The sequence below is a fragment of the Saccopteryx bilineata genome, chromosome 5 (genome assembly GCF_036850765.1).
Source record: "Saccopteryx bilineata isolate mSacBil1 chromosome 5, mSacBil1_pri_phased_curated, whole genome shotgun sequence".
Classification (NCBI taxonomy): Eukaryota; Metazoa; Chordata; class Mammalia; order Chiroptera; family Emballonuridae; genus Saccopteryx; species Saccopteryx bilineata.
This window is the reverse complement of record NC_089494.1, coordinates 18,199,937-18,223,996: the sequence shown is the minus strand read 5'-3', so window position 1 is coordinate 18,223,996 and position 24,060 is coordinate 18,199,937. Positions and strand designations below refer to the sequence as shown.

General features: G+C 43.8%; 1 protein-coding gene across 3 annotated transcripts in view; it reads left to right on the top strand.

Annotated features, from left to right (window-relative positions):
- The first annotated feature begins 2,936 nt into the window (after positions 1–2,936).
- TTLL4 (tubulin tyrosine ligase like 4) overlaps positions 2,937–24,060 on the top strand; it is a 44,657-nt gene continuing 23,533 nt past the window's right edge. The window contains exons 1-2 of one of the 3 annotated variants that reach the window (XM_066279419.1): positions 2,937–3,187; positions 9,013–9,108. The gene's annotated coding sequence lies outside the window, so the exon portion shown is untranslated. Of the gene's footprint in view, positions 3,188–9,012; positions 9,109–20,921; positions 21,038–24,060 lie in introns of those variants that run through there. The other 2 variants (XM_066279418.1, XM_066279420.1) reach the window with 2 other exon arrangements.

Here is a 24,060-nt window from a genome sequence, read left to right as displayed (position 1 = left end):
CACTTCTCCAAGGTGCCCTGGTCCCTTTTAAATGAGAATGGAACAGATGCTCCTCAGCTTACAATGGGGTTATGGCCATTGTAATAACCCCATTGTAATATTGTAATATTATTGTAATTCGGAAATGCATTGAATACACCTAAGCTACAGAACATCATAGCTGAGCAGTCTACCTTAAATGTGCTCAGAACACTTCAATTAGCTGATATTTGGGCAAACTCACCTAACACAAAGCCTATTTTACAATGGCGTGTTGAATACTGTACTGAAAGTGAAAAACAATGTTTATATGGGTACTAACCATTAACATACACAGCTGAAAGCACTCTGGCTATGAAGGATGTTTGAAGAATTGAACTAAAATTAATTGCATCACTAGAGTATCATACTGCATACTATTAACCTAGGGAGAGATTAAATTCAAAATTTGAAGTATGGTTTCCACTGAATGAGTCTCACTTTCACACCATTTTACAGTTGAAAATTGTAAGTTGAAATGTTGTATTTTGGGGACTGTCTGTAATAGAAACTAAGACATTGGTGGTAGGTGTGCTCATTGCTCCTGGGGTGTTTGCTATATATAATTTTAAAGTAAAAGCAAATCCCCAGCAACATGTCATTAATTCCTGAAAAACGTGTGCGTATCTGTAAAAAATAAGGATATTTTCCTAAATAACCAAGATGTCAAATAGCCTGTGGCTGCCACAACAATTTTTCACAAATTTAGTGGCTTAAAACAACAGAAATTTAGCCCTGGCAGATGGTTCCGTTGGTTAGAGCATCGTCCCAAAGCACAGAGGCTGTGGGTTCAGTCCCTGGTCAGGGCACATACAGGAACAGCTCGATGTTCCTGTCTCTCTCTCTCCATTCCTCTCTCGCTAAGATAAATAAAAATTAAAAAACAAAACAAAACAGAAGCCCAGAAATTAATTTTTTCCACAGTTCTGGAGGTCGGAAGGCTGAAATTAGGCTGTTCTAAGGACCCATTCCCTCAGAAGGTTCTAGGGGAGAACCCTTTACTTGCCTCTTCCATCTTCTGGTGGCTCCAGGCATTCTTTGGCTTGTACCCACACCACTCAAATCTCTGTCTCTGTGGGTACATTGCATCCTCCTTTTCTGTGTGTCTTCTCTGTGGCTGTCACATCTCCCTCTGCCTCATGAAGCACATTTGTCATTGGATTTAGGGCCCACCAAGATAATCTATGAAAATTCTTTAATCCTCTCAAAAATCTTTTTTTTTTTTTTTTTTTGTATTTTTTCTGAAGCTGGAAACAGGGAGAGACAGTCAGACAGACTCCTGCATGCGCCCGACCGGGATCCACCCGGCACGCCCACCAGGGGCGACGCTCTGCCCACCAGGGGTCGATGCTCTGCCCCTCCGGGGGGTCGCTCTGCCGCGACCAGAGCCACTCTAGCGCCTGGGGCAGAGGCCAAGGAGCCATCCCCAGCGCCCGGGCCATCTTTGCTCCAATGGAGCCTTGGCTGCGGGAGGGGAAGAGAGAGACAGAGAGGAAGGAGGGGGGCGGTGGAGAAGCAAATGGGCGCTTCTCCTATGTGCCCTGGCTGGGAATCGAACCTGGGTCCCCCGCACACCAGGCCGACGCTCTATCGCTGAGCCAACCGGCCAGGGCTTTTTTTTTTTTTTTTTTTTTTTTTTTTTTTTTTTTTTTTTGACTCTTAAAAATCTTAATCACATTTTTTACCATAGCATAAGGTAATATTTACACATTCCTGGAATTAGGATGTGGATATCTTCTTTTTTTGGGGGGGGCAGCATTCAGTCAATTATAATAATAAAATTAACAATGGTTTCTTAACACCATCTATATTCTTTTTTTTTTTTAACACCATCTATATTCTTATGTCCCCAGTCCACTTCAGATTTCTTCATTTTCTCAAAAATATTTTTTTTACAGTTTGTTTGAATCCAAGCAAGGTCCATTCATTGCATTTATTTTTATTTTTTTTCATTCGGTCTCTTAACTCTCCTATAATCTTAGAACATCTCACTCTGAAATTGTTGAAAAAACAAGGTCATTTATTTGTACATTGGCCCGCATTCTGGATTTATCTGATTGTTTTCTTGTGGTATTATTGTCTGGAAGTTGGAGCCAAAATCTCAATTAGATTCAAATTCAACTTTTAATTTTTTGACAAAAATACACTATCTAAATATTACTGTGTAGTTCAAATTGCATTACCTCAGGTGACAATTTACATTTGTTCACCTTTCAGGATCTAAGATTGATTAAAATATACAGGTGATGGCAGACATCCTTCCAGTGTAAAATTCCATCGGTCCTCTAATGAATCTATGAAGGACTGTTGCCTAAATCAATTATTAAGCATTCTTGCTCTGGTCCAGATTTTCATTAGGTTAGTTTAATCTTTTATTGTTCCCTTTATTTTTGTAGCAGACTGTTTAGAAAAGATCTTTTCATTCTCCATCTCTGTTTAGATTTCCAAATTCATTAGGTAAGGTCCAGGGATATTGGAGACTGAGAGGGAATGGTCTGTCTTGCTTGAGGAGATAAGGAATTAAGGTAGTGTTTCCTAAAGTTCACACTTGAAGCCCATAAAGCAGGTGGTTGTCGTTGAACCTGCTGGATGTGTTGAGGTTAGGGAAAGTTTGCCTGAAGGGAAACAGTGGATCTGGCAATCTCTCCCTTTCTGGGGTCTAATCAGACTTTTACTTGAAAGAACTACTAAGAAAATTCTTTAATGAAGTCCGAGATAGTTGACTTTAGAAGAACGAATTAAGGTACGGCCAAAGAAAAAGTCCATATAGGTCAGGTGGAATCAGAGTGGGGAGTATCCAGGAGGGAGCCTTTCAGAGACTTAATTCATGGACTACATTTTCCAGGATGCCGCTCTTCGGGTCCCACTGCACTGAAGCGACTGCGCGTGCGCTAGGCCGGGGAGGGCCTGCCCTCCCAGGCTCCACAACCCCCGAAATCCCGCGCGCCTGCCTCCCTCCCGCCGCGATCGCCCCCTTCAGGCCCTCGGTTTGTCCACTGGGGGCGCGCGCCGTGCGTGGCAGGCGGTAACTGCGCTGGCGGCTGAGAGCGCGGGTCGCGTGGCGGTGCGTGGTTGCTAGGGGCGCATCAGCCCGCCCGCTTGCCCCGCAGGCCGAGAGAGGAAGCAGCGGGGAGCCGGCGCCGAGCCGGGACGAAGCTGGGTCGGCTAGGTAAGTGTGGCTTAAGAGCCGGGGGTAACCACTCTCCCGCTCCTCCCTCTGCCCGGGTCCTTTCACCCAAGTCCTCAGCCGTCCGTCCGCTTCCGCCCCAGCCCCGCTCCTGCCCGCCACCTCTCCATCCCCTGGGAGGCCAGGGGGCCTCGACCTTCCCCCGGCCGGGACATCGCCCCACTCCGGCACCGTCTCCCCCTCCGCCAGGCGGGTGAACTTTGTCGTCCCCGCCTCTGGTACCCGAGCCCTGCAGCGTACCCTTCCCACAGGCCTCCCTCCGTGCCTTCTGTTTCCCGCCGCTCTGCGATTTAAGTTCTCCCTTGGGTGGGAGCCTAAGCTTCTCTCCGGCTCCATGCCGAATTTAACATGGATCCCCACTTTTTTAGTTTCCCACCTTCAATATCTATAGAAAAATACTTTCCTAAACTGTAGAGATTCAGACAGCATTTGAGAGCCTGTGGAATTTAACTCTTCAATTATTCATCCATCTATCTATCCATCTCTTCATTTAAACTTTCAACAATTTTAAATAAACATTAACAAATATTTCATGAGCCTGGCATCAAGAAAGGCGCTGGGAGGATATAGGGGTGAACAAGACGAGTAGCTGGCTGTCTTGGGGAGATTTTAATCAATTAAATAAGCATTTGCCATAGTGTGTAGTGTGTGCTCTGAGAGAACATTAGATTTTTAGCCCAGGCTCATTCGGGACACCATTGTCACCACTCCCTGGTCTTCACAGTCCTATTCTGGATCTAGGAAATGTTTTAATCCTCCCCTTTTTATGGAGTCATCCCTCAGATATTCCAGATGACATCTTCCTTAATTTCAGCACCTGTTGATTTAGCCAATCAACAAGCTGCCCCTCCTCCTCATAGTTCCTTCTTCATCAACCCCCACCTGGTCACTAAAATCAGAAACTTAGGATCAGTCCAAACTGCTACTTATCTCATTCTCCCTACATCTGTGCCAAAAGGTTTCATCACTGTACCATCTTAAACCTCTCCATTCCCACTGCAACCATTTTAAATCCCTCTTCATCTCTAGCCTGGTCTCTACTTTTCTCATTGGCTCCCTGCCTCCAGGCTAAAATCCTTCCTATTCAACCCATACACTGACACTACAGTAATCTCAAATACAAATCTGATGCTATATTCCTGCTAAGTATCTGTGGTTTTCCTGCAACAGACACTTCAAATGTTTTTATTCATGTATCCCCAAGAAGAATTTTTAAAACCACAGATTTTAAAACCACAAGTGTATTCCTTGCACACCTTTGAGTTGAATTCACTTAGAGTGAATTTCATCACAAGTTTAAACAAGTTTTTTCTTTTAAGAGGAGGAAGAAAATACTAAACTTTTTATAAAAAGAACTAAGTTAAAGATTAACTGTAATTGGAATAAACATTTCATGATTTGTTTTGATAAAATAAGTTTTTTCTTTTTTTTCTTTTTTTTGTATTTTTCTGAAGCTGGAAACGGGGAGAGACAGTCAGATGGACTCTCGCATGCGCCCGACCGGGATCCACCCGGCACGCCACCAGTCTAGCGCCTGAGGCAGAGGCCATGGAGCCATCCGCAGCACCCGGGCCAACTTTGCTCCAATGGAGCCTCTGCTGCGGGAGGGGAAGAGACAGAGAGGAAGGAGAAGGGGAGGGGTGGAGAAGCAGATGGGCGCTTCTCCTGTGTGCCCTGGCCGGGAATCGAACCTGTGACTCCTACACGCCAGGCCGACGCTCTACCACTGAGCCAACCGACCAGGGCCGATAAAATAAGTTTTAACTACCTTAACTAACTTAGCTTTGAGGACAAATATAAAGGAATTACACTTTGGATATGCTGATTTGAAGTCCCTGTAGTACATCCAGATAGAAAGGGCTAGAATGTAATAATTGCAAGTGCCATTTATTGAACACTTACTATGCACCAGGCAAAGTGAGAAAAATGAGCTCAGAAGAATGCTGACATTGAAAGAATGGGCAGAGGAAAAGGGATGGAAGAAGGAAGCAGAGAAGTTATAACCAAATATAAAAATGAGTATGTAAATGAAAAGTCACTTGCTAAAAACTATCTAGGTGAAGCCTTAACTTCAGGGTCTATCTAGTACTCATGGTCTGGAATTGAGTTTAGCTTTCCCATTAGATTCCTTTATGATCTTGGAATTGTCTGATCCTAGGCTCCTGGGTTTTAGCATGGGATCAGATGCTTTGACCTGTCAGTGAAATATAGAGAAAAATTTTCTCTAATATTCTGAAATTTAAGGTGACAGAAAATGATCTGACTCTGGGTGATGGGTATACAATATAATCAGCAGTTCAAATGCTATAGAAATGTTTACCTGAAACCTATGTACTCTTATTGATCAATGTCACCCTGTTAAATTTAATTCTCTCTCTCTAAAAAAAAAATATCCTGAACTTCTCACCCTGTCTTCTGGCAGAACTAGGAAGCCAGACTTGGCATTTTGGAACAAATACAAATATTGAGGGTACTAATTTTTCTTAGGCCCTGAAGTACAGAGGCCATTGTCCTTAGTTGCCCTCATGGCAGTGGTATTTTTGACCAGAGGTGCTCAGATTTTTTATCTCAGAACTTTTTTATGCACTTCAAAAGCTCTTTGGGGTCTTCAATATATAGTTTAGTGTGGGATAGATATATCTATATATATCTTGACATTTACCATATTAGAAATAGAAATATTTATTAATCAGAAATGATAAATCAACTACAAGTTAATATAAACAGCGTTTTTATTTTTATTTTTTTTGGTATTTTTCCGAAGTGAGAAGGGGAGTGCAGACAGACGGACTCCCACATGCGCCCGACCGGGATCCACCCCGCATGCCCACCAGGGGACAATGCTTGACCCATCTAGGGTGTTGCTCCCCTGCAACCGAAGCCATTCTAGCACCTGAGGTGGAGGCCATGGAGCCATCCTCAGCACTCGGGCCAACTTTACTCTCCTGGAGCCTTGGCCAGGAAGAGAGAGACAGAGGGGAAGGAGAGGGGGAAGGGTGGAGAAGCAGATGGGCGCTTCTCCTGTGTGCCCTGGCTGGGAATCGAACCTGGGACTTCCACATGCTGGGCCAATGCTCTACCGCTGAGCCAACTGGCCAGCGCCATAAATAGCATTTTTAAAATGCAAAATATTATTTCAAAAGATTAGTAAGAAGCATGGCATTGTTTTTGCATCTCTCTTATGTCTGTCTTAATGGAAGACAGCTGGACTTTCCTGTTTCTGCAGTCATCTGGTTGTGTGATGTGTTGTTTTCGTTGAATTATGAAGAAAATTCATCACACAGATGTTTCTTTGCAAAAGGGAGGAGTATTTCCATAACTTTTTCAGATAATTGTGAGTATCCTCCTTTGGTATTACACAAAGGTTAAGAAAGGATGGTTTTGTAAAGGTTAGTTTCAATGTGGAATCTGAAATGATAATAAACTCCTCATACTTTGTTACAGTAAAGTCCATTAGTCTGTCTCTTACTTTGAGCAGATCTTTTACCCATGAGTAATTCTGTAACATTGTTTGATAGGTATTTGGAAAAATACTGATTCACTGAGTCATGAAGACCTTCCAGATGTTGTCACATTTTATTATATAATATTAAAAATTATATTCATATTGTCACCACACTCATTAGAAAAATGGTTAAGTACTAGGAAGCTCTCAAGCTTGTAGTGGTAGATACAAGTTTGCCAAAATTCTAATTTTCTTTTGGAAGCTCAAATTTTATTGTTGGCAACAAATACTGTCAAGTCAGTTGTTTTCCTTGAAGTGACAGGCTTTGTTGGGTTTTTTTCCCAGAAAATAAATCTGCCAAATACCAAAGTCTGACTAACCCAACACTTGCGTGTTCTTCATTCTTTCAAGTAACATGGTGTTCCACGGAAGATTTTTACAGTTCAGATAATGCATCTTCTTTACACCACATAAGTGGTTTGATGTACTTATTTTGTCACACAGAATACTAGACATACTTGAGGACTGAGACTTAATAATTTTTACTGTGGCCTCAAGGACATGCTTAGGTAAAGCAGGCATTCATTCATTCCTGTGTGGGGAAGAAGTTATGTGCTGGTGAAGGCTCTAACTTGGTGCACTGTCTCGATTCCTGCCCAGGCGCCAGCTGTTTGACCCACCGTTGCGTTTGCACCATCAGTGGAATGACCACGGTACAAAAAGCAAAGCACGTCTAAGTTTTGTTATGAATATGGTTTCACCTAGCAGGACCCCTGAGAGGGTCCTGGGGTCCCTGCACGTTCGTGTACCCCACTTGGAGGACTGCTGCTCTAGAGGGAGGACTTCTCAGGAGGAGGAAAGAGGGTCCTTTCTGCAGCTGATAAAGGTCAAGGCATCAGGAGAGCTAGTGTCTTAGTTATTAAACCTTCAGCTGTTTTTTGTTTTTCAGTAATTTGTGGATTTGCTTCCTTCAGCTCTAACTGCTGTGAGCTGTAGTTTTCCCTCAGTTTTGCCACCCTTTTTTGCAGTACTGAACTGTGTTCTGCAGAGCTACTTATCTTACCTTGTGGGACTGTCCCTCCTTTCTCATTAGGGCTGGGTTAGTGACCTTCCTTTCTCAGTAGGACTTTAAGAACTTCATTGCTCTTCCAACTTTCTTTGGGGAGACATAGCTTGGGATTTGTTTCATAAGAAGAGAAATAGATTCTGGTTCCTACATTCCTCCCCATTTCATTTGGTTCCGAGTAAGTCAGTACTGTCTTCTAGCACAACTACAGAGCAATCAAAGTAATCTTGTCAAAGATCTTGCGAATTGTCGACTCTGAACCATTTATGATGTCCTGAGTTTCATGTAGACTCTGAACCATTTCTGATGTCCTGAGTTGCCCTGGTGACTGAGGGAAAGACCTAGAAGAAGGAGGAAAAGGAAACGGCAGATCCCAAGAGTCACACACACACTCCTGTAAGAGAGGAGAGTGATTTAATCTGTGGGTAGTGAATAATTGCTTTCTGTAAAAATAGATACCTTTTCTAAGTTGGTCTGGGCCTGGCCCTTGGAGATTTGAAGGTTTGAGACAGCAGCCATGAATTTTCAAGCCTCAGCTGCTCGTCATTCACTCGAGGAAGAAACCTGAGGCAAAATCACCCCACAAAGAGCGGAAGGAAGAAAGAGATGCAGTTTCTGAGTGCCGTGTAAAGGTGACAGAGCAGGCTGTTGAGATTCCTGAGACTGGATGCTTTAGACGGGGAGCGGCTGGGGCCAAGGAAGTCTGTCTGGCTTCTGCTGTGACAGTCCTGCACTTGGTGAAGGGGGTGGGAGATTAGGGGTTGGCCTGAGCCACCATGCAAATAGAAAGGGATGTTTGAGGCCATTTTATCATTAGAGTGGTCTGCAGTTATTTACACTCCTTTTCTTTTCCCTTCAGTCAGTTTTGTGTGTGTGTGTGTGTGTGTGTGTGTGTCAGAGACAGAGAGAGTCAGAGGGACAGATAGGGACAGACAGAAAGAAAGGGAGAGAGATGAAAAGCATCAGTTCTTCATTTCAGCTCCTTAGTTGTTCATTGATTGCTTTCTCATATGTGCCTTGACTGGGGGGCTACAGCAGAGGAAGTGATTTCTTGCTAAAGCCAGTGACCCTGGGCTCAAGCTGGTGAGCTTTGCTCAAACTAGATGAGTCCACACTCAAGCTGGCGACCTCGGGGTCTCGAACCTGGGTCCTCCGCATCCCGGTCTGATGCTCTATCCACTGTGCCACTACCTGGTCAGGCCCTTCAGTCAGTTTTTAAAACAGCTTCGTGGAAGTATAACTGACATGGACAGATCCATCACTCCTGAGTGAATTGTTAATTAACCCTTGTTCTAGGGAGCCTGAGTACCCTTATGAACCTGTGAGAGGAGAGTTGGGCAGCATTGCAGAAGAGGAGGCTAGATTCAGGCAGTCATCTTCCCCTTCTACCAGGTTAGTTCTGCAGTTGTCTGTTATTGATAGATACGCAGGGCTTCCCTGTTAAAACCTTCGTGGAGCTTATGAGGCTTAGCCATGTGAAAAGAGAACTGTCGTAAAAGATGGACTTTGCAAAGTGTCAGTATTCCTGGACAGAGTGGGCTACTTAAAAAAAAAAGGCAAGTAAAATATAAAAATTCAGAAGGAAGAGGTTCAGTGGAGCAAAGGCCTGCAGACAGGGTTGAGAGTGGGCTTAAGCTGGGCCTACTTAAAAAAAAAAAAGGCAAGTAAAATATAAAAATTCAGAAGGAAGGGGTTCAGTGGAGTAAAGATCTGCAGACAGGTTTGAAAGGCTTATTCTGCCCTGACTGGATAGCTCAGTTGATTAGAGTGTTGTCCCAAAGCACAGAGGTTGCTGGTTCGATCCCCAGTCAGGGCACATATAGGAGCAAATCAAGTTCCTGCGTCTCTCTCCCTCTCCCTCTGTGACTCTCTAAAGTCAATAAAATAAACATTAAAAAAAAAAAAGAAAGGCTTATTCCAGGAGTTTAGTGCTAAGGCTAGCATAGAATGGAATTAGAGGGGCAGACCTGCGAGCTGCAGATTTAAATTCAGCCTGGACACTGTTGTAGTAGTCCAGATCTGAGCGGTGGTGAAAATAAGAGAGGAAGCATGCTATGAAGAAAGACTCATAAGTTTTGTGTCTGGCTTGGCTTTGGAGAATAAGGCAAAGGAAGAAGTCAGGAGTGACCTAAGTTTTCCTCATAGGTGACTGAGAGAAAGGAGCTTCCACTGAAAGAAATGGGGAGGTCAAGGGTACAGAGCTAGTTTGACAAACTGGATTGAAGTGGTTGGACTTGCACGTAGAAAAGATGGAGCAGACAGCTGGTGTTGAGGACACGAAGCCTGAGAGAGGGTCACGACTGAAAGTGACTGTCTCTTGCAGATAATAGTTGAAATTGTGGGAGCAAAGGGGTTTAATGTGGGAGAGGATAAAAGAGAGGTGCTGTGGAAAAGTTTGGAGGGGCTTCCGAAGGAGGAAAGGTATTATTGAAGGAGTTGGGTGTGGCGGTGGCAGGGTTTGTGCACTGAGCAGAGTAGCAGCAAGGAGATGGTGGTAGGAGAGAAGCACTCATAGCTCTTGAAGACACACTTGTTTATTCAGCATATATTTAAGGAACCCTGATTGCTTTCCAGGGCTAGACATATGCTGTGTGAATGAGGTCCCAGTTCCCATTGAGATTTCATTGGGAAGAGAAGATAAACAAATAACAAAGGAAAGTTGAAATCAAGTTTTCATTTTCAAATATATCAATAGTAAGGTTTTTCACTAGATGATTTATTTATATAGCTCAGAAATTCAAATGATAGAAAAAAAAGGTATACACAGAGAAGCCTCATACCTCATTGTTAACATGTTTTTAAAAAAATCAGGACCCTGGCTGGTTGGCTCAGTGCTAGAGCCTCAGCTCGGCATATGGATGTCCCGCGTTCGATTCCTCGTCAGGGCACACAGAAGTGACTATCTGCTTTATCCACCCCTCCCCCTCTCCCTTTTCTCTATCTCTCTATTATTTAAGGGAAAAAAAATCAGTTTCCATTTATGATTCCAATGTTTCTTTAGGCACTTATAAAGTAATATATAAAGTAATATTAGTATATAATAATTTTAGATAGTGGGGCGATGAAACAGACTAGAACAAGGTAATGTAATAGGGAATGATTAGGAGTGTTGCAGTATTAGGGTAGACAGGCTCTTTGAGGTGGTGTTAGCCAAGTACTAACTAAGCTAGCCATTGAGCCATCTGAGTGTTTTAGAGGGAACAACGAAGACCCTGGGAACAAGCCTGGCGAGGGGGAAAAGTGAACTGATAAGGTCTGAGGGAGAGACCAGGCGTCACATCACATTGGCCTTGGAGCCCTCCAGTGGCTTTAAAAAGCTCCCTTTTAAAAAGAGCACTGTGGCCACTGTCTGAAGAATAGATTATAAGAGGTGGTAAGAGTAGAAGCAGGGAAACCAGCAGGTGAGAGATAACAGTAATTTAGACTGAGATAATAACTGGAAACGGAGAAGAATAGATGGATTCAAAAAAAAAAAGGCCCTGGCCGGTTGGCTCAGCGGTAGAGCATCGGCCTGGTGTGCGGGGGATCCGGGTTCGATTCCAGGCCAGGGCACATAGGAGAAGCGCCCATTTGCTTCTCCACCCCCCCCCCCCCCCTTCCTCTCTGTCTCTCTCTTCCCTTCCCGCAGCCAAGGCTCCATTGGAGCAAAGATGGCCCCGGGCGCTGGGGTTGGCTCCCTGGCCTCTGCCCCAGGCGCTAGAGTGGCTCTGATCGTGGCAGAGTGACGCCCCGGAGCAGCAGAGCATCGCCCCCTGGTGGGCAGAGCGTCGCCCCTGGTGGGCGTGCCGGGTGGATCCTGGTCGGGCGCATGCGGGAGTCTGTCTGTCTCTCCCCGTTTCCAGCTTCAGAAAAATACAAAAAAAAAAAGAAAACCCTGGGCTTGCCTGGTCAAGACACACATGGGAGTTGATGCTTCCTGCTCCTCCCCCTTCTCTGTTTGTCTCTCTCTCCTCTCTAAAATGAATAAATAAAATCTTTAAAAAAAAAAAAAAAAAAGAATAGATGGATTCAAGGACCTATATTGGAAACTAGAAGGACTTGATGGATTGAATGGGTGGAAGTGAAGCTCTGCCCAGATTAGGGCGAAGACATTCCCACAGGGCATGCTGGGAGTTTCTGTGTTGCATAAAAACCCGTCCCAGGGACATAGTTCCTTTTGCCTGGATGCTTTTTTATTAAAGTCTTCTTTGTGCAATTGCAGCTTATTTCCTGTCTCTGACTCTAAAAGATTAATAGACTTCCAAAGGTTAAGTGAGGAATGTTATTGATCATTCCTGTTTTATTTTATTTTTTTGATCATTTCTGTTTTATTACTCCTCCCACTTCCCTTAGCATGACTTTTTACTGAAATATGACATTCCCATCTAGTTTCAAGGAGATTAAAAGATAACGTGTTCCTTCCTTGAATAACAGTGGTCATAGAGAACTGGGAGCTTCCCACAGTGTCCCTTTGTTTTCTTGAGCTAGCCCTGAAGTCCTTATCTCAGCCTCTGTGTTCCTGTTTCTCAGGTTGGTGCTGACAGCAACTGCTTTCTCAGCTGAAGGCAAGACAGGACTTGTGTTTTGTTGGGTAGTGGAATTTTCACATAGAATCAGGTTTAAACAGCCTTTTTCCCCCAACTAATTGGAGACACCCCCCCCCCCCCACACACACACATTGTGTGTTGATGGGCTCCAGAGAAAGTGCTGTTAAACTTCATCTACCAGGCTGTGGTGTGTGCCTTCTTCCTTAAACTCCCCTTCAGCCGCAGTTCGCAGATTCCTGGCAGGTTAGAGCGGAGTGTGCCAGGTGGCTAGTTCATGTTAAGCTGACCACCACCAGTGGCTACATTGGAAAGACTTGTGTTCTGGTGAGATTCTTCACCAGTCATGTAACCTCAGTTCTTATGCCTTAGGGATGATAGGTGGATCCTCCAATCAAACTGCTTCAGGTAATGGAGCAAGGAATCTTATTACTATATTGGCTTGAATTAACTGGTAAATCCATTCTTGTCACTCTAATTTCAAAGAAGAATTGAGGTTGGTTGTGTGCTGCCTGCTTTCTGGTCTGAAGAAGGCAGCCTTCCCTGTATGTAGAAATGACTTTTCTAACCTTTTTTTTTTTTTTTTTTTGTATTTTTTCTGAAGCTGGAAACAGGGAGAGACAGTCAGACTCCTGCATGCGCTGGACAGGGATCCACCCGGCACGCCCACCAGGGGGCGATGCTCTGCCCCTCCGGGGCGTTGCTCTGCCGCGACCAGAGCCACTCTAGCACCTGGGACAGAGGCCAAGGAGCCATCCCCAGCGCCCGGGCCATCTTTGCTCCAAGGGAGCCTTAGCTGCGGGAGGGGAAGAGAGAGACAGAGAGGAAGGAGGGGGTGGGGGTGGAGAAGCAAATGGGCGCTTCTCCTATGTGCCCTGGCCGGGAATCGAACCCGGGTCCCCCGCACGCCAGGCCGATGCTCTACCGCTGAGCCAACCGGCCAGTCTAACCTCTTTTATTTTGAAATGATATTGGACTTGCAAAACAGTTGTAAAAATAGTACAAAGAATTCCTTTTTTTTTTTTTACCCAGAGTTATCAAATGTTAATATTTTACCACACTTACTTTATTATTCATTCTTATGTGAATTGTGAACTGTTTTTATTTTTTTCTAATTTCTTGGGGTGATGTTGTTTGCAAAACCGTACAGGTTTCAAGTGTACAACTCAAGGAAACATCATCTGCACACTGTGTGGTGGGCCCTCGCCCCAAGCAAAGTCTCTTTCGTCCCGACCTCCCCCACCGCTTTGCCCTCTTCCACCCACTCTCTCCCCTGGCCTCTGGCTAGCACCGCACTCTGTCTGTGTCTTATATGTGTGTGTTTGTGTGCGTAATCCCTTACCTTCTTCATCCAGCCCCCAACTCCCCTCCCCTCTGACAGCTGTCAGTTTGTTCCATGTATTTATTCCTGTTTCTGTTTTGTTCATCAGTTTATTTATTCATTGGATTCCACCTATAAGTGAGATTGTATGGTATTTGTTTTTCTCTGACTGGCTTATTTCACTTAATCTAATAATCCTTAGGTCCATTCATGCGCTAGATCTCAAAAGGTAAGATTTCCTTTTTCTTTTTTATGGCTGAGCAGTACTCCATTGTATAAATGTACCACAGCTTTTTCATCCACTCATCTGCTGATGGGCACTTGGGCTGTTTCCAGATCTTAGCTATTGTAAATAATGCTGCAGTGAACATAGGGGTGCATATATTGTTTTGAATTAGTATTTTTTGTTTCTTAGGCTATATTCCCAGAAGTGGAATTGCTGGGTCGAAAGGCAGTTCATTTTTAACTTTGGGGGAAATTCCACACTGTTCTCCACAGTTCCTGCACCAGTCTGCATTCCCCCCAGCTCTGCACAAGGGTTCCCTTTTCTCCACATCCTCGCCAGTACTTATTTGTGGATTTACTCATGATAGTCATTTTGATAGGTGTGAGGTGATATCTCATTGTGTGTTTTTTTAAAGATTTTGTTTATTGATTTTAGAGAAAGGAAAGTGAGAGAGAAAGATGGGGGGGAGCGGGAAGAATCAGCTAATAGCTGCTTGTCATATGTGCCTTGACCAAGCAAGCCCAGAGTTTTGGACCGAGACCTCAGCATTTCAGCATTCGCTGCACCACCAAAGGTCAGGCTCATTGTGGTTTTAATTTGCATCTCTCTGATGATTAGTGATGTTGAGCTTTTTTTTTTTTTTTTAACTGAGACAGGGAGAAAGGGACAGAGACATGAAGGGAAAGAGATGAGAAACACCAACTATTAGTTGTGGCACCTTAGTTGTTCATCGATTGCTTTCTCTTATGTGTCTTGACCTGGGGGCTCCAGCTGAGCCAGTGACCTTGGGCTTAAGCCAGTAACTTTTGGGCTCAAGCCAGCAACTGTGAGGTCATGTCTCAAACTGGCGACCCCTTGCTCAAGCCGGATGAGCCTACTCTCAAGCCAGCAACCTCAGGGTTTCAAACTTGGTTCCTCAGTATCCCAGGCCAATGCTCTATCCATTGCACCACCACTTGGTCAGGTGTGCATTTTTTCATATATCTGTCGGCCATTTGTATGTCATTTTTTAAATTTTTTTGAGAGAGGGAGAGACAGGAAGGGAGAGAGATGAGAATCATCCACCCATAGTTGTGTCACTTCAGTTTTTCATTGCTTTCTTCTTATAAATGCCTTGATGGGGGGAGGGGCTCAAGCCTTGGCAGTGACCTCTTGCTCAAGCCAGTGACCCCACAGTCAAGCCAGTGACCCTGGGGTTTCGAACCTGGGATGTCAGCATCCCAAGTCAACGCTCTACCACTGGTTAGGTAGTCATTTGTCTGTTATGGTTTTTTTTTCTTCTTCTTCTTTTCCAAGTGAGAGGAAGGGAGATAGAGATGCAGACTTTTGTGTGTGCCCTAGCCAGGATTCACCAGGCAAACCCCATCTGGGGCCAATGCTCGAATCAACCAAGCTATTTTACAGTCTGAGGGTGATGTGCTGCGACCATCTGAGCCATTCTCAGTGCCCAGGGCTGACACTTGGACCAATCAAGTCACTAGCTGGGCAGGAGAAGAGGGAGAGAAGGAGGAAAGGGAAGGGGAGAGGAGCTGATGGTCACTTCTTTTGTGTGTGCCCTGACTGGGAATCAATCCCAGGACTTCCATATGCTGGGCCAACACTCTGTCCACTGACCCACCTGCCAGGGTCTAATATATTTTTATATTGGGTTGGTTTTCATTTCCTTTTTTATTTTATTTTATTTAATTTTATTTTTTATTTATTTATTTTTTTATAGGGACAGAGAGAGGGATAGATGGGGACAGACAGACAGGAACGGAGAGAGATGAGAAGCATCAATCATCAGTTTTTTGTTGCGACACCTTAGTTGTTCATTGATTGCTCTCTCATTCGTGCCTTGACCGCGGGCCTTCAGCAGACCAAGTAACCCCTTGCTCAAGCCAGTGACCTTGGGTCCAAGCTGGTGAGCTTTTTGCTCAAGCCAGATGAGCCCGCGCTCAAGCTGGCGACTTCGGGGTCTTGAACCTGGGTCCTGCGCATCACAGTCCGACGCTCTATCCACTGCACCACCGCCTGGTCAGACTCATTTCCTTTTTGAGTTATAAGAGTTCTTTATATATTTTGAATACAAGTCCTTTATAATTGCAAATATTTTTTCTCAGTTCATGGAATTTTTTCCATTTTCTCAATAGGGTTTAAAAAAATTTTTTTTAAGTGAGAGGAGGGAAGGTAGTGAGACAGATTCCCCCATGTGCCCTGACCAGGATCCACCCAGCAACTCCCCTCTGGGGCTGATGCACGAATCAACCAAGCTATTTTTAGCACCTGAGGCTGACTGGCTGGGACCAACTGAGCTATCCTTAGCACCCAGAGCTGATGCTCAGACCAGTCAAGGCACTGGCTGTAGGAGGGACAAAAGGAAAGAAGAGGGGAGAGTGAGGCAGATGGTTGCTTCTCTTGTGTGTGCCCTGACCAGGAATCGAACCTGGGACATCCATATGCTAGGCCAGTGATCTATCCACTGAGTCAATTGGTCAGATATATATATATATATATATATATATATATATATATTAATTGAGAGGAGGGGAGGCAGAGATAGACTCCTGCGTGTGCCTGTCTGGGATCCACCTGGTAAGCCCCTACGGGCTGATGCTCTGCCCATCTGGGGCATTTGCTTCGTTGGTCAGCAACCAAGCTATTCTTAGTGCCTGAGGCAGGCCACAGAGCCATCCTCAGTGCCCAGGGCCAACTCACTCAAACCAACAGAGTCATGGCTGCAGGAGGGGGAGAGAGAGAGGGAGGGGAAGAGAAGTGATAGGGGGAGGGGTGGAGAAGCAGATGGTCTTTTCTCCTGTGTGTCTGGACCAGGAATTGAACCCGGAGGATCCACACACCAGGCTGACGCTCTACCACTGAGCCAACCGGCCAGGGCCCAGGGCCACATTTTTAATTGTGCTATAGTCCAGCTAAGAACTAGATGGTTATCAAAATATTTTTATTAGTCATACTTTTGATAATATCTAAAAAGTATTTGCCTAGCTCAAAGTCATAAAAATTTTCTTCTGTGTTTTCTGCCAGAAGTTTTATAATTTTAGTACCTACTTAGAGCTCTCTGATCCATTTTGAGTTAATTTATGGTGTAAGGTAACGATCTAAGTTTATTTTTTTTGTACATGAATATCCAGTTGTTCCAACATCATTTATTATAGACTATCCTTTCCTCTTAAATTGCCTAGGCAACTTTATAAACTATTATAGGCATGTCTTGTAGATATTGCAGTTCCAGGCTACTGCAGTAAAGCTAGTTGTAATCTTCTTGTTGATGGAGGGTCTTCCTTTCAAGTTATAAGAAACCAACATCTGTGAAGCCCAGTAAAGCAAAGCACAATAAAATGAGTTGTGCCTGTAGTTAACCATTAATATATGAGTTTTTTTCTAGACTCTATTTGGTTCTGTTGATCTGTATGTTTATTCTTATGCCAATACCATGTTATTTAGATTACTGTAGCTTTATACTAAGTTTTGTAATCAGCTATTATTTTTCAAAATTGTTTTGGCCATTCTAGTCTTTTCCATTTCCATGTAAATTTTAGGATCAGCTTGTTAATTTCTTGTTGTTGTGAGTCGGGAGCGCAGAGAGAGAGATCAGCAGACGAAATCATTGTGGACTAGCAAAGGACCACCGCTCGCTCAGGCAAATGGCCCCGAGTTCACGCTGTGTCCTATTTTTATTCACAAGACTTCAAAAAGCTTGTTTATTGAGAAATTGGCATAACATTAAGCATAACTTTTACTTAAAGATACATGGAGTACACCTGCATGATAGCTTAATAACAATATAATATCAAAAGGCATTAATTGCTATTGCTTCTGTGGTTCCCACAACATTCCCCTCTTGATCTCAAGGGATAACCTTGAAAGGAACAGAAATCTTATGAGAATGTTTTACTGAGAAAAAAGCCCAGCAACTGCCTTCAGTCACATAGACCTGTTTCAGTGACCCACCTTCAAGTCACAAAACAATTCTCTTGGCGAAACATTCTTTTCTTGTTGGCTGTGTTCCTATTCAAGGCCATGCAATGGGTTATTCTACTACAATTTCTCCAGAAAAGCCCGCTGGGATTTTGATAGAAATAGCATTTACTTCATAGATCAATTTAAGAAGAATTGCCATCTTAACAATATTGTGTCTTCCAATTCATGCACATGTTATATCTTTTCATATATTGAGGTCTTTAATTTCTCTCAGCAGTGTTTTGTAGTTTTGTTTTTTTTTTAAAGATTTTATTTATTCACTATAGAGAGGAGAGAGAGAGAGAGAGAAGAGAGAGAGAGAGAGAGAGAGAGAGAAGGGGGGAGGAGCAGGAAGCATCAACTCCCATATGTGCCTTAACCAGGCAAGCCCAGGGTTTTGAACCGGCAACCTCAGCGTTTCCAGGTTGACGCTTTATCCACTGCGCCACCACAGGTCAGGCTGTTTTGTAGTTTTCATTGTACTTCTTTTGTTAAATTTATTTCTAAGTACTTTATTTGTTTTCCTTTTTATTGAATTTATTGGGGTGACACTGGTTAACAAAATTATACAGGTTTCAAGTGCACAGTTCTACAGCACATCATCTGTACACTCTTGTGTGTTCACCACCCCAAGTCAAATCTCCATCCTAAGTATTTTTTTTTGATGCTATTGTGAGTGGAATTTTTATTTTTTTTTATTTTTTTTGCGAGCGAGACAGAGTGAGAGAGAGGGACAGACAGAGACAGACAGACAGGAAGGGGAGAGAGATGAGAAGCATCAATTCTTTGTTGCGGCATCTTAGTTGTTCAATGATTGCTTTCTCATATGGCTCCAGCAGAGCAAGTAAACCCCTTACTCAAGCCAGTGACCTTTGGGCTCAAGCTGGCAACCATGGGTCATGTCTATGATCCCATGCTCAAGCCAGCGACCCTGCGTTCAAGCTGGTGAGCCAGCACTCAAGCTGGATAAGCCCACACTCAAGCCAGCGACCTCGAGGCTTCGAACCTGGGTCCTCCACGTCCCAGGCTGACACTCTACCCACTGCACCATCACCTTGTCAGGCTTGAATTGTTTATTTCATTTCATTTTACTTGTTGTTAGTATATAGAAATAAAAATCTATTTTTGTATATTGATCTTATATTTTATAATCTTACTAAACTTGTTTATTCTAGTAGGTTTTGTGTAGATTTCTTAGGAATTTCTATGTACAAGATCATGTCTCCTACAAATAAATATAGTTTTACTTTTTCCTTTGCAATCTACATGCATTTAATTTCTTTTTCTTGCCTTATTATACTGGTTAGAATTTCTGGTACAGTGTTGACTAGAAATGAGGAGAATTGACAGCCTTACCTTATTCCCAGTCTTAGAGGGAAAACATCTAGTGTTTCATTATTAAGTGTGATGTTCGCTCTTTCTGTGATCTTATAACACGCTCCTATCAAATTTTGAGTATTTCCTTACCTTTGACCGCATATTCCAGGCTCATCGAATGTTCTTCCTGCCCCAGCTGTTTTTTTTTTTTGTTTTTTTTTTTTTTACAGAGGCAGAGATAGACAGGGACAGACAGACAGGAACAGAGAGAGATGAGAAGCATCAATCATCAGTTTCTCGTTGCGCGTTGCGACTTCTTAGTTGTTCATTGATTGCTTTCTCACATGTGCCTTGACCGTGGGCCTTCAGCAGACCGAGTAACCCCTTGCTGGAGCCAGCGACCTTGGGTCCAAGCTGGCGAGCTCTTTGCTCAAGCCAGATGAGCCCGCGCGCGACCTCGGAGTCTCGAACCTGGGTACTTCCGCATCCCAGTCCGACGCTCTATCCACTGCGCCACCGCCTGGTCAGGCGCTGTTTTTTTTTTTAGAAGTTTTATTTTTATTTTTTTAAAGATTTTATTTATTCATTATAGAGAGGGAGGGGGGGAGAGAGAGAGAGAGAGAGAGAGAGAGAGAAGGGGGGAGGAGCAGAAAGCATCAACTCCCATATGTGCCTTGACCAGGCAAGCCCAGGGTTTTGAACCGGCAACCTCAGGGTTTCCAGGTTGACACTTTATCCACTGCGCCACCACAGGTCAGACCCCCAGCTGTTTTTAAAGGAATTCTAGTTCCTTGGTTCCTTTCATAGACAAATGGTATGTGGGAACCAGGGTGCGAACTCTAGGTGACTAACAATCACTTTTTAATTCTTCACTCAGTGTTTTCGGAATACCCAGCCATCTAGTTATAAAAACTATAAAAGACCCAGAAGCTAAGGGTCTTCTCTTGGTATGTTCAAAAGCACTTTTCAGTTGCTTTTTAGTGCCAAGTCACACCTGCAGCTGAAAATTGACATAGTTATTGGTAATGTAGCAAGTATCACAAAAGTTCTCAGATGACAAGACAGTTAGGTCTTTTTTATAAAAAGAATATTACTTGTATTAGCTGAAATTCTGTGATGGAAGAATAATTGCCTACTCCACATGTTTTCTGAGAAGGTCAGATCATTTGGTGCCAGTGATAATGAGTGTGATAACTGCCAGCCCTTGAATGTTCAATGTGGAGCAAATATTGTGCTTTATGTGAATTTTCTAATTTGATCCCACCGCTGCCAGTGGGGGTTATGGTACTTCCTCTCTCATCTTTTCCCATACATTCCAGCTGTGTTGTTTCATCATTGAACGGATTCACTATTCATCAGAGCTCTGCTTAATGTGAGTCACCGAGGGATGGTAGTTGCTGATGCAGCGTGGTTGTGAGTGTGGTAGTGCCCAGGAGCCTCTTGGAAAACTTCATACAATTCATATGTGGTTGGCCGGTTGGTGTTCGTTTTTGAAAGATCAGACAGTACAGATGGCTGGGAAGTAAACTGGAATACTAGCGCATTCCCCTTCACGGCCCAATCCTTTATCCCACGCCTCTCCCCAAGGTTAGTGTGTATATTCTCCTGACCTTGGTTTTGATAATGTATCAAAATGTCCTGAAAGCATTTCAGAGGGACTTTTCTTACCAAGAACTCATGCCTTAGCTGCTCTAACTTTCGTTTCAGCTGGACATTTTCTTGTTTGGACTTTAACTGAGGAAGTTAGCCAGAAACAGGCCTATTTCTTCTAAACTTGAACTCTTGTGCCCCGTTTGCCTCTTAAGCATGCCTGTTCACCAAGGCTATGTCGGAGCAAGAAGTAGCTCTTTAAAATATGTTAGATTATTCAAAATATTATTTTCCAGATGAGGCCAGTTTATTTGTTCCTGAAGTAAGTTTCTTGTAAGCTGCTGATTGAAGGGTCAACTGATAGTGGATCTTTTGGACTTAGAGAAAGTAAGTATATATGCCTTTGCTTATCTTTAAGTAATGGATATAAATGTGTGTAAATTGAATGAAAATATGGAACTTGTGCCTCCTTTTAAGTTACATAATCATTAATAATTATAAGTTTAGATTTGCTTATATTGGGTGTTTTTGAAATAGGACTTTCATTAGTGGTCTGTGTGAGACGTTCTACATACAGAAATGCCTTTTCTCCCTATTCTCTTTCCTTTCACATTTCCTACCCTATCTCCTGGGAGATGGGCAGCCGGTTTACCGGATTCTAAAGGCGTACACACGCAGCAAGTTTGTATCGCCAAGGTCCACTAAGGTGCACTTAAACATGTGAGGGGAGCTGGGAGAAGGGTCTCAGCCATTGTGTCGGGAGCTCCACCTGCACTACAGGGGACGAGTTTTATGACTTGCGGAAGAACTGCCTTCTGAGTGCAGGCTGTCTGTGGGACCAGGGTGCCAAACATTATTTGCCCATCTGGACTTTGATTTAATGGCAGAAACCACTATTTATAGTGTGTTAGATTTTTAAACTATTTTCTCACTTCTTCTGCTTTTTATATTTTGGGCCTTCTAAAGCTTTTTGAAGTCACTCTGCATTGGCAATGGGGTCATTTCCTGGCCCTTGAGTGGCAATGTTGTTGACGGCAGCATATAACAAAAGGTGACCTGTGGCAGCAGTCAGGGGGCCTGGATGTTCTAGTTACATCTCTGCTTCCCCAGCATGTGGAGTTTGGGTTTCATCAGGAATCTCTGTAAGGGGAAAGAAGAAAGCTGCTTTCAGCAACCATCATCCCCTTGTCTACACCAGACACTGCTTCTGAACCAGAACCAGTGGTGCCAGATTGGAGCATTTATACATGATACTGTTTACTTCATGTTCCTGAAGCTCCTCTTTGCCGAATATGACGTGACAGATTTGTCTTCGCTTGGCAGTTCCTGACACAGACATCTTAGCCAGCGCTGGATATCTCTTGCTAGCTGTGGAGCTATTTTCCAAAGATTTACAGAAACATCATCTCACCTGCTTGGCCCGTTTCCAGATAATGCTTTTCTGGCAAGACAGGTAGCCTTTCCAGGTTGCCATCCTGCACATCATGGGGACTATGAGAGGAAGTGGGAGTGGGGACAGGCCATTGCAGACACATACGAGATCTGGAATCCTGTTAGAAAAGAACCCACTTTACTCTGGCACCTGCCCAGCTGGCCCACATAGCATTCTGCCTGGAAGCAGGCCACCCTCAGCTTCGCCTTTCTCTTCCTCATTTGCATCAAGAATCAAGTCAGCTAGATGCCAGGCCATTTGTGTCCATATTCCTGGTGCTGAGGATTCATAGGGTGCATTCAGGGAGGCAGACTTTGAGCAATGTGTGCAGAAGGAAGGGCTCTCTTCACCCAGCCCTGGGGGGTGGTGTGCAGAGGACACCCAGGGCTACGAGGGAGAGTGGGCTTGGCTGTGGTGCTGATGTGAGTGCGGCCGTGCTCCTGGGTGCTTTCCCCGCACAGGGGCTCAGTGTCAACAGTGAACATTGTTTCTAAGCTGGCTCGTATCTTCCGTAAGCTTAGGGGTGATAGAGGGGATAGTGACTGTGTATTTCATTCCTGTTTAAGAGGCAGTGTGGAGTCAGACAGACTCAAATTAAAAAAATTATTTTTAAATTTAATTTACAATACTACTCATTAGTGGTTATTTAATTATAGAAGAGGTCATTAGCTTTTCTGAGTCTCAGATTCTTCATCAGTAAATTGAATATGAGGTTTTTGTGAGGATTAAATGAGCTAATACAGGCAAAATGCCTAGCACGGTAGCTGGAATTTATTAGGTGCCCAAACTAGCATTCATCAGTACTAGTGTGCTTCCCCTCATTTATAGTAGTTTTTCAGTTTATTCACTCAGCAATATTGATCCCTTATTGTGTGTCAGACCCTGGACTGGGGACATTAGTTGGAGGATGTCCCCTAGTTAGATGAGCAGTCCATAGTTGAAGCTCAGTGAAACAGAAACAATGATGGTGGCGTGCACAGAGATGAGACATTCTCTTTGAACCAGAGAATCCAGGAAGACTACCTGGAGAAGGTGTTACTCGAACTGATCATTCTTAAGTCTGGTGAAAGAGAAGGAAAGGGCTCCAAGGAGCAGCATTTGTAAGGACAGGAAGGTCTGAGATAACAGGATGCACACGAGGAACCGCAGGAGGGTGTTTTTCAGGGAGTTCCGGCCTGAATTTCATTTCCTTAGCCTTTTCCTCCCATCACTTTGGTATGTCTGTTGTGTTATATTGGTGGGGAAAGAAGTGAATTCCTGAAAGAGGGCTGTGTGAGCTGGGACTGGGAGTCTGTCGAGTGTACACAACACACACTCGTGTCGTCTTGTAAAGCCACTGGCTGAATTTGACTTTCCTTTGCATGCACTTCTCTACTATACGTGTCAGAATGTACCGGTAATTGTTCTCTGCATAGTATTTCCAGAGTTTGGACTTCGTGGAAATCCTTTTTCTGTCACCTTAATTTGAGGTTACTGGCATCAAAATCTAGGTGTGACATTTATGCTTTATTATTATTATTATTTTAGCCCAGATCATTTTGGGCATCAGCAGTGATGAGTTATGAACTTTGTACTCTACTTGAGAAAGAATCCACAAAAGTCAGCTTTGCAGGAAAAGAGGGTGGCTTCTGTGGGCTTTTGGTTGCTAGTCAATTTCCAGCAGTTCCTGTAGCTGTAAACTGGAATCCTGGAGCTTCCTTTGCCATTATTCTCTTACCAAAATATGGGTTCCTCTTCTTGTTGAAGTTTGTATTTTAAATGTAACTTGAACAAAAAAATTCTCCGCTATTTTCTTCCCTCTCGCCACTCTGAAAACATATGATGAGGAGGTCAGGATTCCAGTTATCCCAGGTGAATGACTTCTTATAGAGGGGTCTTGATCTCCCCCACCCCCTGCCACACACAGATACCTTCATGAAAGCAGGCCCACCTTTCCTGCAGTTGTGAAAACTGGAGAATATTCTTTGCATTTGATTTA